The sequence below is a fragment of the Bos taurus genome, chromosome 19 (genome assembly GCF_002263795.3).
Source record: "Bos taurus isolate L1 Dominette 01449 registration number 42190680 breed Hereford chromosome 19, ARS-UCD2.0, whole genome shotgun sequence".
In the NCBI taxonomy this organism is placed as follows: domain Eukaryota; kingdom Metazoa; phylum Chordata; class Mammalia; order Artiodactyla; family Bovidae; genus Bos; species Bos taurus.
In genome coordinates, this window is record NC_037346.1 from 16,368,780 (window position 1) to 16,382,139 (window position 13,360).

A 13,360-nucleotide genomic window follows, 5' to 3' on the forward strand; every position below is an offset into this window, starting at 1 on the left:
ATGAGTGTGAATCTGTTCCTCTCTAGGAGTTGTTTGTTCACGTGATCCCAGAGCAAGAACTCTCTTCCAGTTTTCTTGGAAATCCCTTAATCTGCCTGGATCCAGACCCCCACCTCTTCTCGGCAGCTCCACGTGCAGGCTGAAAAGCAAGGCTGGGGACAAGAGATCCAGAAGAGAGGGGCTGAGGCGGGCAGGCTGAGGGGCCAGGCAATGGGACTGTAATGGTCTGCAATTGCTTTTCCAATTGCCTTCAGGTTGGAATAATCTCTTTAGGTGAGTTGCTGAACCTTACGGGCTTGGCCTGAGAAAACGGTATGTTGAGAATCTATTAACACTCCCTTTCATACAGGCGGGAGGAACTTGCACACTTTCCTTATCCATGCCTTCCTGCAAAGGGACCCCTGCTCCCTGAACTCTCCTTAGGCTGGGATAGGAGACTCAGTGGGTCCAGAGAATCACTGATTCTTGAAAAATAAATCCAAAAGGAATTTTTTTGTACGCCTCGTTGCTATACTGAGGCATGCATGTGTGTGCATGTATGTGGTTTGTTTTGGAAATTGTCTCTCCAAGATGGGACTATTGTAAACAGTCCAGACATTAACCCTTCAGTGCATCCATACCTTCATAATCCCTTTTTATATGAAAAGACCTGTCTTTTTCCCCTTGTATTATGGATCATTGTAGCAGTATCTCCTCCTCTGAAAGAAAACATCCCAAGACTTGGCTGCTAATTTGTATCTTTTAAACTTAGACAAACCACTTCCCTTCTCTGTGGCCAAGCCCCCCAGTCTGTCCCATGGCATAATGATACCTGTTCAAGTTGTGAGAATCGGCAAAACTCAGGACATCTTCGAGGAGGAGGGAGATGGGCCATGCTACAATATCCAGACCAGTGGTTCCCAAACTTGGCTGCAAACTTGGGATCTTCAAAATCTACTGATGCCTGCCACCCACCCCAGACATTCTGGTATAACTGGTTCAGGGTATGACCTGGGCATCAAGATTTTTAAAACCTCCTTAAGTGCTTCTAATGTGCAACAAAGTTTGGGAACCACCAGGACAGACTGAGGCCTTCGCTTGCCCTCTGCCCAATAGCTTCCTCAAAATTCCCTGAAATGCCAAGAGATGTCCTTGCCAGAAACATCCTAAGTCTCTGTTTGACCCACTGCCAAGAACTTTCTCAACCTTTACCGCATAATCTTCCTCTTAATGAACCATGAATGAACTTTAAAAAACACCTCACAACCCAGATGGTACAAATGAATTTTTTCCCCAAATGCATAGATTTAGTCCACCTATAAGAATTGAAAAGCAGAAGGTCAATGTCTGTGCTGAAGGAAAATAAATCTGAAGTCCTTTCCCATTCGAGGCTCCCATCTACCACCATCAACCCCAACTCCAGGAGTGTAAGATCAGCAGAAGGAGCTCAATTCCCAAGTGGATATGAGAGCAGTCCTTGCTTTATTGAGAACTCTGAGAGCTAGTTCAGGTTCAACAGGAATGTGTGCTGTGATTTATTAGTGAAGTCTGTATGTGTGCAGGAAGAGGGTTCAGGTTCAGTAGGAGCGTGTGCTGTGATCTACTAGTGATGTCTGTATGTATGCAGGAAGAGGAAAGATGACTTGAATATCAACTCCAGCACTAAATGAAGCCTACAGCCAACCTCCTGCTAGGGCATGGCAGCTGCCATTTCTCCCTTAAAGTGAACGTGTCATATGTTGATTTTGGGGCTGGCTTCCCTGCTACATTCTGTAAACTTCTGGGGGACGTCAGCCTTCAGTAGGTGTGCCTTTCATACTCATGCCAGCTCATGAGATCTGTGTGCACAAAAGGTACACAAATGTGTTTACATAGAAGAGAAGGAAGGAAAGACATCATGTGCTCAACTCTTTTTATATTCAAGTCATCTTACTGTTTCCTCCCTTAATCAAAGGCTGCTTCTGGCAAAGACTTTGACAGCCATCACAGCTTTGGGCGAGTTTTAGGTTCTGCTTTCCCAGATGTGTGCAGGAGATGCCCAGGAAGGACACTCGTCCTCACCTGTGAAACCACACTCCTGGGGCCTTCCCCAGTCCAGCCATGTACCCCAGCAGCCACCATCTCCTGGTGTCCTTTCCTCTCCCCACGTCAGTCAGCTCTAAATGCACACACTCTCTCTGTTCAGATCCAGGTCTAGAAGAAAGAACACCAGCTTTGGAGATCAAGGCCCCAGGGGGGTGTTCAGGACTGGACCGGACTGGGGCTGGGGGGGGGGGGTGCAGGTCAAATCGATCCAGGCAGAGCCAGCGCAGGAAGGAGGCTGCAAACGAGACCGCGACTTGGAGCCAGAGGTCACTCTGAGAGGTTCTCGGCTCCAGGTGTGATTAGAAGGGAAGAAACTCAGGACCTTGGTTGCCGTGAATCAGCCACTGGATCCTGGGTTGGTGGGGGACTTAGTTCTTCACTCCCCTGCACAGTGTAGAAGAGGGTTGCTGAGGTGTCAGGCAAGAGAAAACCGGCATGGAAAATATCAGTGGATGGATGAATATTTTGAAAAATTAAAATAAGAAAAAGGCTGACTCGGGCTCTGAGCAGGCCTAGATCTCCGGGTGGGACCATCACAGAACGGGGCAGCAGGGAATGAGGGGATGTGGGTGAGTGGAGGTGGTCCTAACACTGGCTGAGCCTGTATCATATGCCAGTAAGCACTATGTGAGACTCCTTCTTCGTGTCATCTCTGTAGTGACCCCACCTCAAGGGAGACACATGGTAGAGAGGGCCGTTCTATGTTCCATATTTTACAGATGAGAAAATAGAGGCTCAGAGAGTTAGTGATGAGCTCATCACCAACAGCAGAGTGTGAAAGCTAATGAATGGCATCCTGCACATTCCAGTTCTCATCCCTTACCACCTACCGCTCATGGTTCCCTGAGGATCCTCTATGCATGCCTGGACCCCAGCTGCTTTCTCTCCCTGGAATTTCCTCTCCCCATCATCCCTGCCTCTCCACCCAATTGGAAACCAATGTTGACATTGACAAAAGCCACCTCAGAGTCATCACCTCTAGGAAGAATAACCTTGGCCTACCCTTTCATTCATTCATACAGACATTCATTCAGCATCCTTTTATTTAATGCCGACCCTGTACTGGGCACACGACTAGACACAGAGACATAGCAGGGAACAAAGTAGACATGGAGCCAGCTCCCATGGAGCCGAGCATGTAATAAAAAGACAGATATTAAACCAAGAGTCAGGAACTAGCAATATAATGACCGCTTGTAGAGAGCGTACGAAAAGGCCACTTAATTTGATTGTATCAGAGAAAACTTCTTGGAGGAAGTGGTGTTCAAGTGTTGAGCTGATGGATGAGGCATGCTGATAACAATGGCATTGACTGACATTACTGAGTGCCCCTCCATGCCATCCACTTTCCAAGTGCTTTGTGTGTATTAGCTCATTTCATCTTAACGGCAATCCTATGAGGTGGCACTATTATTATTACGCCAGTTTTACAGAGGAGGAAACTGAGGCACTGAGAAGCGAACTAACTCGCCCCAAATCACTCAGCTAATAAGTAGGAGAGTCAGTATTTGTGTACATCTATTTGATTCCAGACCCTTTGCCTTAGAGGAGAAAAGGAAGAAAGAACATTATGAAGGTTCTGGAAAAATCATAATAAACAAAGGGGAGAGGGTAGAGATCGGGGTTAGAGATGCTGAGCTTCTCTGGGCCTTGGAAGGGCTTTAGATTTTGTTCTAAGAGTAATAGCCATCCATCCATTGAAGGGGTATGAGGGAGTGACATGGTTACATTTAAAAGTTAAAAAGTATAAGGTTAAGCAATTACTGTCGTTTGAATCACCACTTTGTGATGAAGGTGTATTTCATTCTGATTGAATTAGAAGATTGTACTTTTTTAAAAAGTGTAAGATTGCTTTAGAGAACAGATGTGCATAAGGAGGCTGGAGGGTCCAACATTGTAAGTGGGGATGATGGTTAGAAGTCAGCTTCCTTAGTTTAGGAGAAAGGTAAGGACAAGGAGAGAGGGAGGAAAAGAGGGAGGGTAAGGCGGAGAGAGAGAGAGAGAAGCTGAATCACTCCCTCTGGTTGATTGTGCAGCTTTTCCAGGTATAACTGATGGATTAAGTCCTTATCCCTCCTGGGCAGGGAACTCCAGGAGGGTGACAGTTTTGAACTGTTTGCCCACCTCTGCATCAGCACTAGCTGGCATGAGGCCTACCCCCCAACAGCCAATATTTGTTGACTGCCTGAATAAATTATGAATAAAAGACTTGATGACAATAAGCCAGTCCCTTTGGCTCAACAGAATCCACTTCTAAATCCTACCCCCTGCTGAGTACCTTCTCTAGGAAGCACACCAAACCAGTGTCTGCTCCCCACCGAAATAACAAGGAAAATAGCCCTCGGGCTGGGTGCGTGGCACCCTATAGGGAAACTGACATGCTGATGGAGAATCCCCGCACTTTCCTGAAGGGTAGAGAGATGCTGTCCGTGGCTGTCTCGCCTGGCAGTGGTGCCCGTCTGCCACTGAGCTCATGGCAAAGCAGATGTGCAGGCAGGGTGGCCAGCTTTGTCTTTCAGGTGGAGAGGGAGGGCTGCCTTGTCAGTAAATCAAATTGGTCCTCAGATTCGGGCTGCAATATTTATCAGAGTGGTGACAGCATGCCAACAGGAGCTGGATTTCTTGGTCCTCTGCAGGTGCTGTCATTGTTGTTACAACACACTTCTTGAGCAGGGCTGTGGTCAGAAAGCTTCCAACTGGAACTGACTCAGAGGCCAAATCTCTGACAGCCAGAGAGCCGATGGGGCTCATGTTGGCAAAGGAGAGAGGCTCCTTTGGCATGAGACCCCATCGGGGATGCAGGGAAAACCAGCCTTCAATGCACAGATACCTTTAAATGGCAGAGGAGAGCATCATTGTTCGGAAGACTTGTGCTCGACAGTGGATGTGGGAATTGAGAGATCTGGGTTGCTTGAGAAGTCATCACAGTATCTTCTAAGGAGCAGGCTCTTTACATGTCATAATAAAATTCTCTGGGCAAAAACTCCTCCAATTTTTAAGAATCTATTGATGGTATAAACCAGAAGTTGACAGACTATGACCCACTGGCCAAATCGGCTTGCTGTCTGTGTTTTCTGTGGTCTGTGAGCTAAGAATGTCTTTTACTTTTTTAAATGGTTGAAAGCAAATCAAAAGAAGTCATGCTTTGTAGCATGCAAAGAATCTATCAAATTCAAATTTTGGAATCCATAAATAAAGCTGGCACTCACCCACACCCATTTGCTTAGGTATTGTAAGCAACGTGGCAGATTTGAGTAGCAGCAACAGATTCCGAATGGCCTGCAGATTCTGAAACATTTACTGTCTGGCCCTTTGCAAAAAACGTCTGTTGATTCCTGATTTGCATGCTCATTTCTTGTGTCTGTGCAAATGAGTGCTTCTCTGTGTTTCAGTGGGGCTGTGGTGCCCTTGGGCGTGGTCTCTCAGGGAGTGAGAATGGAGATGAGGGATGTGTGTCTACAAGAAGAGTGTAGGTCTCTGAAGGAGCAGGTTTCAATGGAGAATGATACCTGTATGGTGGTTCTCTTGACTGCTAAGTGTGTGCAAGTGTGTATATCTGTGTGTATATATGTGCAAGATGGAGCAGGGGATTGTAGCAAGATCAATATTTTTGCAAAGTATATTCTGGGTAATACTAGTTCTCAGACATTGTAGGCATGACTTCATAGGAATGGAAAGGGGAATGTCAGAAACAGCATTTTCCCCAGCCTACTTGATTGTAGAGAATATTTAATACCCATGATCCAGTGATACCAAGCGGTACCCATGTGTGGTATCTATTATAAATCATCTGCTGCTGGGTCCTTTGCTTAACATGAAAAAGCTGGAAGACTGTGGCAAGAGGAATTCCAGTCATCTGGTCCATTGCTCAATGGGCAGTACTCATGTTCTAAGATCCATCTCAGTTCCTATGATCTCAAGGAGAGGTTTCACTGTCAGGGCATTTGGAAACTGGCCGATATCAGGAATGGCAGATGGGAACCTTTGCTGAGAAAATCTGACTATCCCATTACTCTTCAAAGGGCAGTCCATGAATCCATGGGCCAAACTCCTTTCTCTGAGAAGCAGACTTTTACCTGGGATGTGGACCAGGATTCTGAGAACCTGATCAATCAGAGGGCATGGCAGGACTTACCCAACATCTACAGAGGTTTCCTGGGGCAAAATCAGTATCACAAATCAGGACATGACTGAGCGCGAGCACATGTCCAACTCAGTCATGTCCAGCTCTTTGTGACTCCATGGACTGCAGCCCGCCAGGTTCCTCTGTCCATGAGATTCTCCAGGCAAGAATACTGGAGTGAGTTGCCAGTTCCTCCTTCAGGGGATCTTCCCGACCCAGGGATTAAACCCACATCTTCTACGTCTCCTGCATTGGCAGGCGGAATCTACCACTGAGCCACCTGGGAAACCCAATCACAACATAGATCCATGGAATACCAACCAGATGAAGTTAAACAAAGAAGAGTGAGGAAAACATAAGATGGCCCTTGAGAGAATTCAGAAGCATCGGATCACAGAACAGGGATCAGAAAAAAGATGATGAAGGAATCAACTCAGGATTGCGTCCCTGGATCCAGAGCTGGAAGGAGATCAGCCCTGGGATTTCTTTGGAAGGAATGATGCTAAAGCTGAAACTCCAGTACTTTGGCCACCTCATGCGAAGAGTTGACTCATTGGAAAAGATTCTGATGCTGGGAGGGATTGGGGGCAGGAGGAGAAGGGGATGACAGAGGATGAGATGGCTAGATGGCATCACCGACTTGATAGACGTGAGTCTGAGTGAACTCCGGGACTTGGTGATGGACAAGGAGGCCTGGCGTGCTGCAATTCATGGGGTCGCAAAGAGTCGGATACGACTGAGCGACTGAACTGAACTCAACTGAACTCAACTGAAGGTCCTCAAATTGTTAAAAAGAAAAGGAGGGCCAAGGCAAATGCAAAATTATATCTAATAAGGAGAATGGAGAGCTAGGGTTAGTGTTGGGCAGGGCTCAGGGACTGAGGCAGAGCCAACAATCAAAGCCCCCCACCCCTAGTCCAGGACTGATAGAGGAGAAACAGATCAGAGGAAAAGGAGCAAGGCTGAGAAGGGACTCACAGATTCAGCAGTGCTGCCATGACTCCCAGAGCGTCAGGGTCCTCTCTGGGGCACCTGCTGCCATGATGGCCTGATTTGGAGTTGCAGAGTTCTTGTGGTCCTAGACTGACGGGTAGCCTTTTAAAGCACGGCCTCCTCCATCCTGGACACTAGCAGAGCCCTCATCATGAACAAACGCTCTTGCTTGTGGAGACTTGGCCTTGCTCTCCATATATTCTAAAAAGAGCATCTCTCCCTCTCCGGGTCCCCTCTTCTGCACTCGTTCACTCATTCCTTCGCGGATATACTGGATACTTGCTCTGTGCAGAGCACCATGCCAAGTGGGTTGTGCTACTCAAGTGGTACATTCCTGCCACATATAAAATCTCACCCCAATCCCAGACCCAGAGACTTGCATTAGGAGGGGTTAGGCTGCAGGAGCAGAGTTTTAAATATCTGTCTCATCTGAGCAATGGAGTTACCTTCCCCCAAGGGTTTCCCTGTGTGTTTACAATGGTGCAATTAAATGTCTGGATAAATAACAGTTATTAAATGGGTAAATATATTCCTAATGCTAAGCAGAGCCTGAGCCTCCTGACACATTTGCTGGACCCGTTTGTTTATTTAGATCTTAAGGGAAACTGGGACGTGAGGGTAATAACAGGCGACTTCTGACACATCTTTCTGGTTGTTTAAATAGGGAAAGGTCTGGGGCTGACTTCAAGGGGGAGGAGACAGAAAGGGAGGTGCTGTGAGTATTTTTAGATCTTCCCTCACAACAACCATTTGCACGCAAATCCTGGGATCTCTTTCAATGCTTCTCTTTTGGTTATTAAACCTCGGGAAATCACACAGTTGAGGTACCTTTCCACCTCATGCTGGGAATCTTCAAATAAAAGGCTCCTGGGCTATAGTTTAATCCGAATAGATGGTTTGCCAAATAAAAAAATGCCAGTTACGATAATTAGGAGAATGTACTTGTGGAGTTTCCAAGCCTTTATCTTTCTTACTGCTGGTGAATTGGAGAACACATTTATCTTGCAGGGCTTGTCTGAATGGAAAGCAGGCAAGGGAAATATGGGTTTTGTGGGTGAAATGAATTTTCTGTCAGAGAAAACAGATTTCTGTTCTTGTGATAAATTTGAAGCCAAAGTCTTTAAAAAAAAAAAAAAGTGTCAGCCTTGGCCAGGGCTTTCATGTCCTTATTTCAATGATTTCATCTTCTAGGAGTAAAATTAGGTGTCCACCTCATCAACCATCAACCACAGTGAACCACCATGCCCTGGGGGTATACACTTGAAGTTCTCTGGCTGTGTGATATACTATAAGTGCATCCCCATTTGGGAAAATCTAAGATGTGGGAATCCTTAGTCATGCAGACCCTCCCAGCCTCCCTCCTTCCACCATGCATACATGCACAGAGGAAAACCGCCTGGCTTTTCTTACATTGCGCTTATGTCTAATCTTTAGTCACACAGGTTTTCTCTCTTTACCCTGTTTTTAGGGTTAGCATTGGTTAGTGTTAAAAAGGGACTTCCCTGGTGGCTCAGATGGTAAATAATCTGCCTGCAATGCGGGAGACCCAGGTTTGATCCCTGCGTTGGAAAGATCCCCTGGAGAAGGGGATGGCAACCTAGTCCAGTATTCCTGCCTGGAAAATTCTGTGAACAGAGGAGACTGGTGGGTTACAGTCCATGGGGTCCCAAAGAGTTGGACATGACTGAGCGACTAACACACACACACACACACACACACACACACACACACACACACATATACACATACACACAGGATTAAAAATAGAGATCAGAGATGTGATATGCTTAGAAATTCCCATGTGCACTACCAACCAGAGTTTCTCTGTTAGCTAAGCTGAGGGACTCTAGAGCAGGGGTCTCCAACCTTGAGAATCTAATGCCTGATGATCTGAGATGGAGCTGATGTACTAAATTAGAAATAAAGTGCACAATAAATGCAATGCTTTCGAATCATCCCAAACCATCCTCTGCCTGCAATGCCATCTGTGGAAAAACTGTCTTCCACTAAACCACCCAAAATGTCGGGACTGCTGCTCTAGACTTTCAGGATATTTTCCTTCAGCATTTTCTCGTTACCGAGAATGGAGGGCCGACTTATATAGAGGTGTGAAAGAGAGCGAGGTTTACCAGTTATCCAAAGGCAGTGCTTACATTGCAGATTTCTTTTCTTTTGGTCAAGATTCACTTTGACTTTGACCTTAAGAATAAAATTAAGGGAGAAGCATGAGGCTGTAGATGTGGCTCCAGCTCTTTGCTGGAGTTTCTTCAAGGGGCTGGAAGTTTGTAATGGAGTTGCCTTCCTTTTGCTCACTGAAGAGCCTAGGATGAGAAGGGGCATTGCCAGGAGCCTTGATCATGGATGCTAAAGGGTCAGCACCTGCTTGTCCCTGGGCTCTGGGTCAAGGGCAGACTAGGGCTAGGTTTTCAACTAACTGTTCTCTTTCTTTTTCCTTCTGTTTCTAGAGGATCTCCTGATTTGAAGGAGTTACTATTTCTTTTTCATAGTTTTTTTTAAAAAATACTTTTATTTCTTTATTTGACTGTGCCAGTTCTTAGTTGTGGCACTGGAGATCTTCCACCTTCATTGCAGCGTGCAATACATTTTTTAAAAATATATTTATTTATTTATGTATTTGGCTACAGTGGGTCTTAGTTGTAGCATGCAGAATCCTAAGTTGCGGCATGTGGTATTTAGTTCCCTGACCAGGGATCGAATCCGGTCCCTCTGCATCGGGAGTACAGAGTCTCAGCCATTGTATCACCAGAGAAATCCCAGGAGTTACTATTTCAAATCAGGAAAAGAATAAAGATTGGGAAACTATTCAGGGAAAACTGGAGAGCTGACACTTTTATATTCCTGTAATCAAAACAGGCTTGGGACTCTTCAGAGAAAATTCCTCATGCTGCTTGGAGATGGACCCTTGGCCCGCCTTCTCTGTGGGCAGAGGTGGCAGGGAATTTAGAAAGCCGCTGGCTCCAGTGTTCTCAGACTTCATATTTACTTTGTTTTTAAAGACTAGAGATCTGATTTGCTCAGGAAATCAGAATGCATACCTGCCCTCCAGGCCTCTTCCAAAGAACTATCAATTGTCCAATTTTTGCCAAAGCTAGCTGGAGAAAACTACTATTTTGAAGAATTGTTTGAATAATATGTGGTTCCTACATCCCTTCACATCAACTCTATCCAGCAGAATCTTTCTGCGACGATGGAAATACTTGATGTCTGTGCCGTCCAAAACCCGTGAGACTGTTGAGCACTTGCAAGCAAGAAACTGAATGTTAGCTTTTGTTTTCTTTTGATTACTTTAAACTTAAATGGCCCTATGTGGCTAGGAGGTGTCATATGGGGCATGCAATTCTGGAAGAGCTACTGTTCATTGAATACACAGTATAAACAGGCAGTACCCTGAGCATCTCCAATGTATCACCTCCTTTCATCCTCATGCTGAGATATATATGTTTATAGTTACATATAATATATAATACAATATGGGTTTTCCAGGTGGCACAGTGGTAAAAAATTTGCCTGCCAATGCAAGAGATGCGGATTTGATCCCTGGGTTGGGAAGATCCCCTGGAGTAGGAAATGGCAACCCACTCCAGTATTCTTGCCTGGGAAATTCCATGCACAGAGGAGCCTAGTGGACCACAGCCCATGGAGTCACAAAGAGTCGGATACAACAGAGCACGCATGCCCCACCCATATAATATAGAATTAATTAATGTCATTAATATTATAATAATGCATATATCATATATAATATATACAAATATAATAGCATTATAATATCAAAATAATATATACTATTATAATAATAATTAATGTCCATTAATATTATGATATGGAATACTTATTGATATAATACATACATAATTGTTTACTGAATATTAAAGCTTAAAGATGGTGTATACTTTCTGCTGTTCCTTACATAATCAGTGGTAGACCTGGGGTTTGAATTCATGTCTAGTTGACACCAAACCAGCCCATGTGCTTCATTTATGTCTTAGTTGAATTTGATGCAAAATAAAGACAAAACACAGGAACGCTTTTTGATCCTACTTCACTACCTACACTGATTTTACTGGTTTTTACTTTGTGTCATTTGTACTATGCAGACAACCAGCTCTTTTCATTAAACAAACATAAAATTTTATTATCTAATGTTTTGTCAAGATGTACACAGATAGCCTCTTCAAAAATCTTAATATACTCTTTACTCCTTCTCAATCCAAGTCAAGAATTCTCTTCATCTGAGTTGTCCTTGAACACTTGCTCTTGACTTGTATTGGAGAAAGTGTCTTACAAAATGGGATTACACATCTTGTGAGATGTTGGAAAGAATGTGGCTTGTTATACCTCATCCCACATCCTTATTATGAGTACTCATGAAATAAACTGCTTTCAGACCTAAGCACCAAGGAGACTATTGTTAACTTGAAGATGCCTTGCATTTGCCATTGCTAATCATGCAGCTGACTCTGTTACCCTTTAGGCTCCGACCACCAGGAATCTGACAACCAAGTTTGTCATTTTCCTTTGAAAACTACACAGGAAGCTGTGATTTGAATGCCTTTTTAACTTTCTCCATTGACTCTGTGTTCCACAAAGCCTGTATTTCATCCTTTCATGCCTCGGTATATTTGCATGATCATTTTCAAATCCTGTGTGCAACATGCTGATCTGGAAATTCAATTGCAAGCTCCTGAAGAGCTCAGTCTCATCTTTGGTGAGGATGGGATCACTTCAAAACAAACCCCCTAAATCCCATGTACTTTATTCATAGCAGTGACCCTTTCTCTATCACAGAGAAGATTTAGAAAGAGAGAATGCAAAGAAAGAGTAATCATTTGGTGCCAGAATCAATGTTGTACAGACACCATCTTTGGCTTGAAAGAGTGGAAAATGGAATAAAGTAGAGAGAATGTAAGTGATGGTGTATAGTCTGGCTCTCAGAATTTCCGATGATGAGCAGCAGGTGTAGCACTGATTCTGTTGCTCTCCATCAAAACTGGTCTCTGCAATGTGTTTAATAAACTCAAGAGCTTGGTTAATCCAACTAGATGCCTCCTGATTTGTTAACTGGATCCAGTGGTGACATCACGACTGGGGAATCATTCAAGGAGTATAATAGAAGGAGAGGAAGTCACAATCCACAGACCTATCTGGGAAGACTTAGGCGGGTGGAACTGCTTCCTATCCAGAGAGATAGAGAATATGTGAACGAAAAATACAGGGGAAGCACTTTTCTTTAATTATCTCATCTGTGAATATGTTGGTGGGAGAATTAATATGTGAAGGGCAGAAATGTGTGAGGGGGTGTGATGACAGATATGGTTGTAGCATAATTAATATAAATGCTGACAAATGTCCATAGAGTCAAAACGATGATTTTTCCAGTAGTCATATACAGATGTGAGAGTTGGACCATAAAAATGGCTGAGCGCTGAAGAATTGATGGTTTCAAACTGGGGTGCTCAAGAAGACTCTTGAGAGTCCCTTGGACAGTAAGGAGATCAAACTAGTCAATCCTAAAGGAAATCAGTCCTGAATATTCATTGGCCGGACTGGTGCTGAAGCTCTAGTACTTTGACCACCTGATGTGAAGAGCTAACTCATTGGAAAGAACCCTGATGCTGGGAAAGATTGAGGGCAGGAGGACAAGGGGGCAACAGAGGATGAGATGGCTGGATGGCATCTTCAACTCATCAGACATGAGTCTGAGCAAACTCTGGGAGATTGTGAAGGACAGGGAAGCTTGGCGTGCTACAGCTCATGGAGTCGCAAAGAATCGGGCATGACTGAGGGAATGAACGACAAAATAAATGGGTAAAACCATGAGGCAAGCAGGGACTTCAGAGTGTTGCAAGGAACTGGATTGAACTGAATTGAAACACATTTAGTGCTTTTTAGATCAGTGCCCAGTCCATATAAGAATGTTGACTTAGGTAGCCTGGCTCAATTCAAGCACAGAAGACAGCATCTCAGGAGAAATAAACCCAGCTTCCAGTTCTTTCCTTCCGAGCTATCAGATCAGCAAGAGGCAGCCCCTGGAACAGAGAGAGGTGATGATCTAAAGCCATGCTGCTCAGAGTGCGCTCCTGAGCCAGCAGCTTCAGCATCACCTGGGAGCTTGTTTGAAGTGCAGCCTCTCTGGCCCCGCCCCAGACTTCCCGAACC

The 13,360-nt window shown here is 44.7% G+C and overlaps 1 protein-coding gene across 1 annotated transcript in view; it reads left to right on the forward strand.

The window, feature by feature from the left end:
* The window catches only part of ASIC2 (acid sensing ion channel subunit 2), a 1,206,384-nt gene that overhangs the window by 346,205 nt on the left and 846,819 nt on the right, over positions 1–13,360 (forward strand).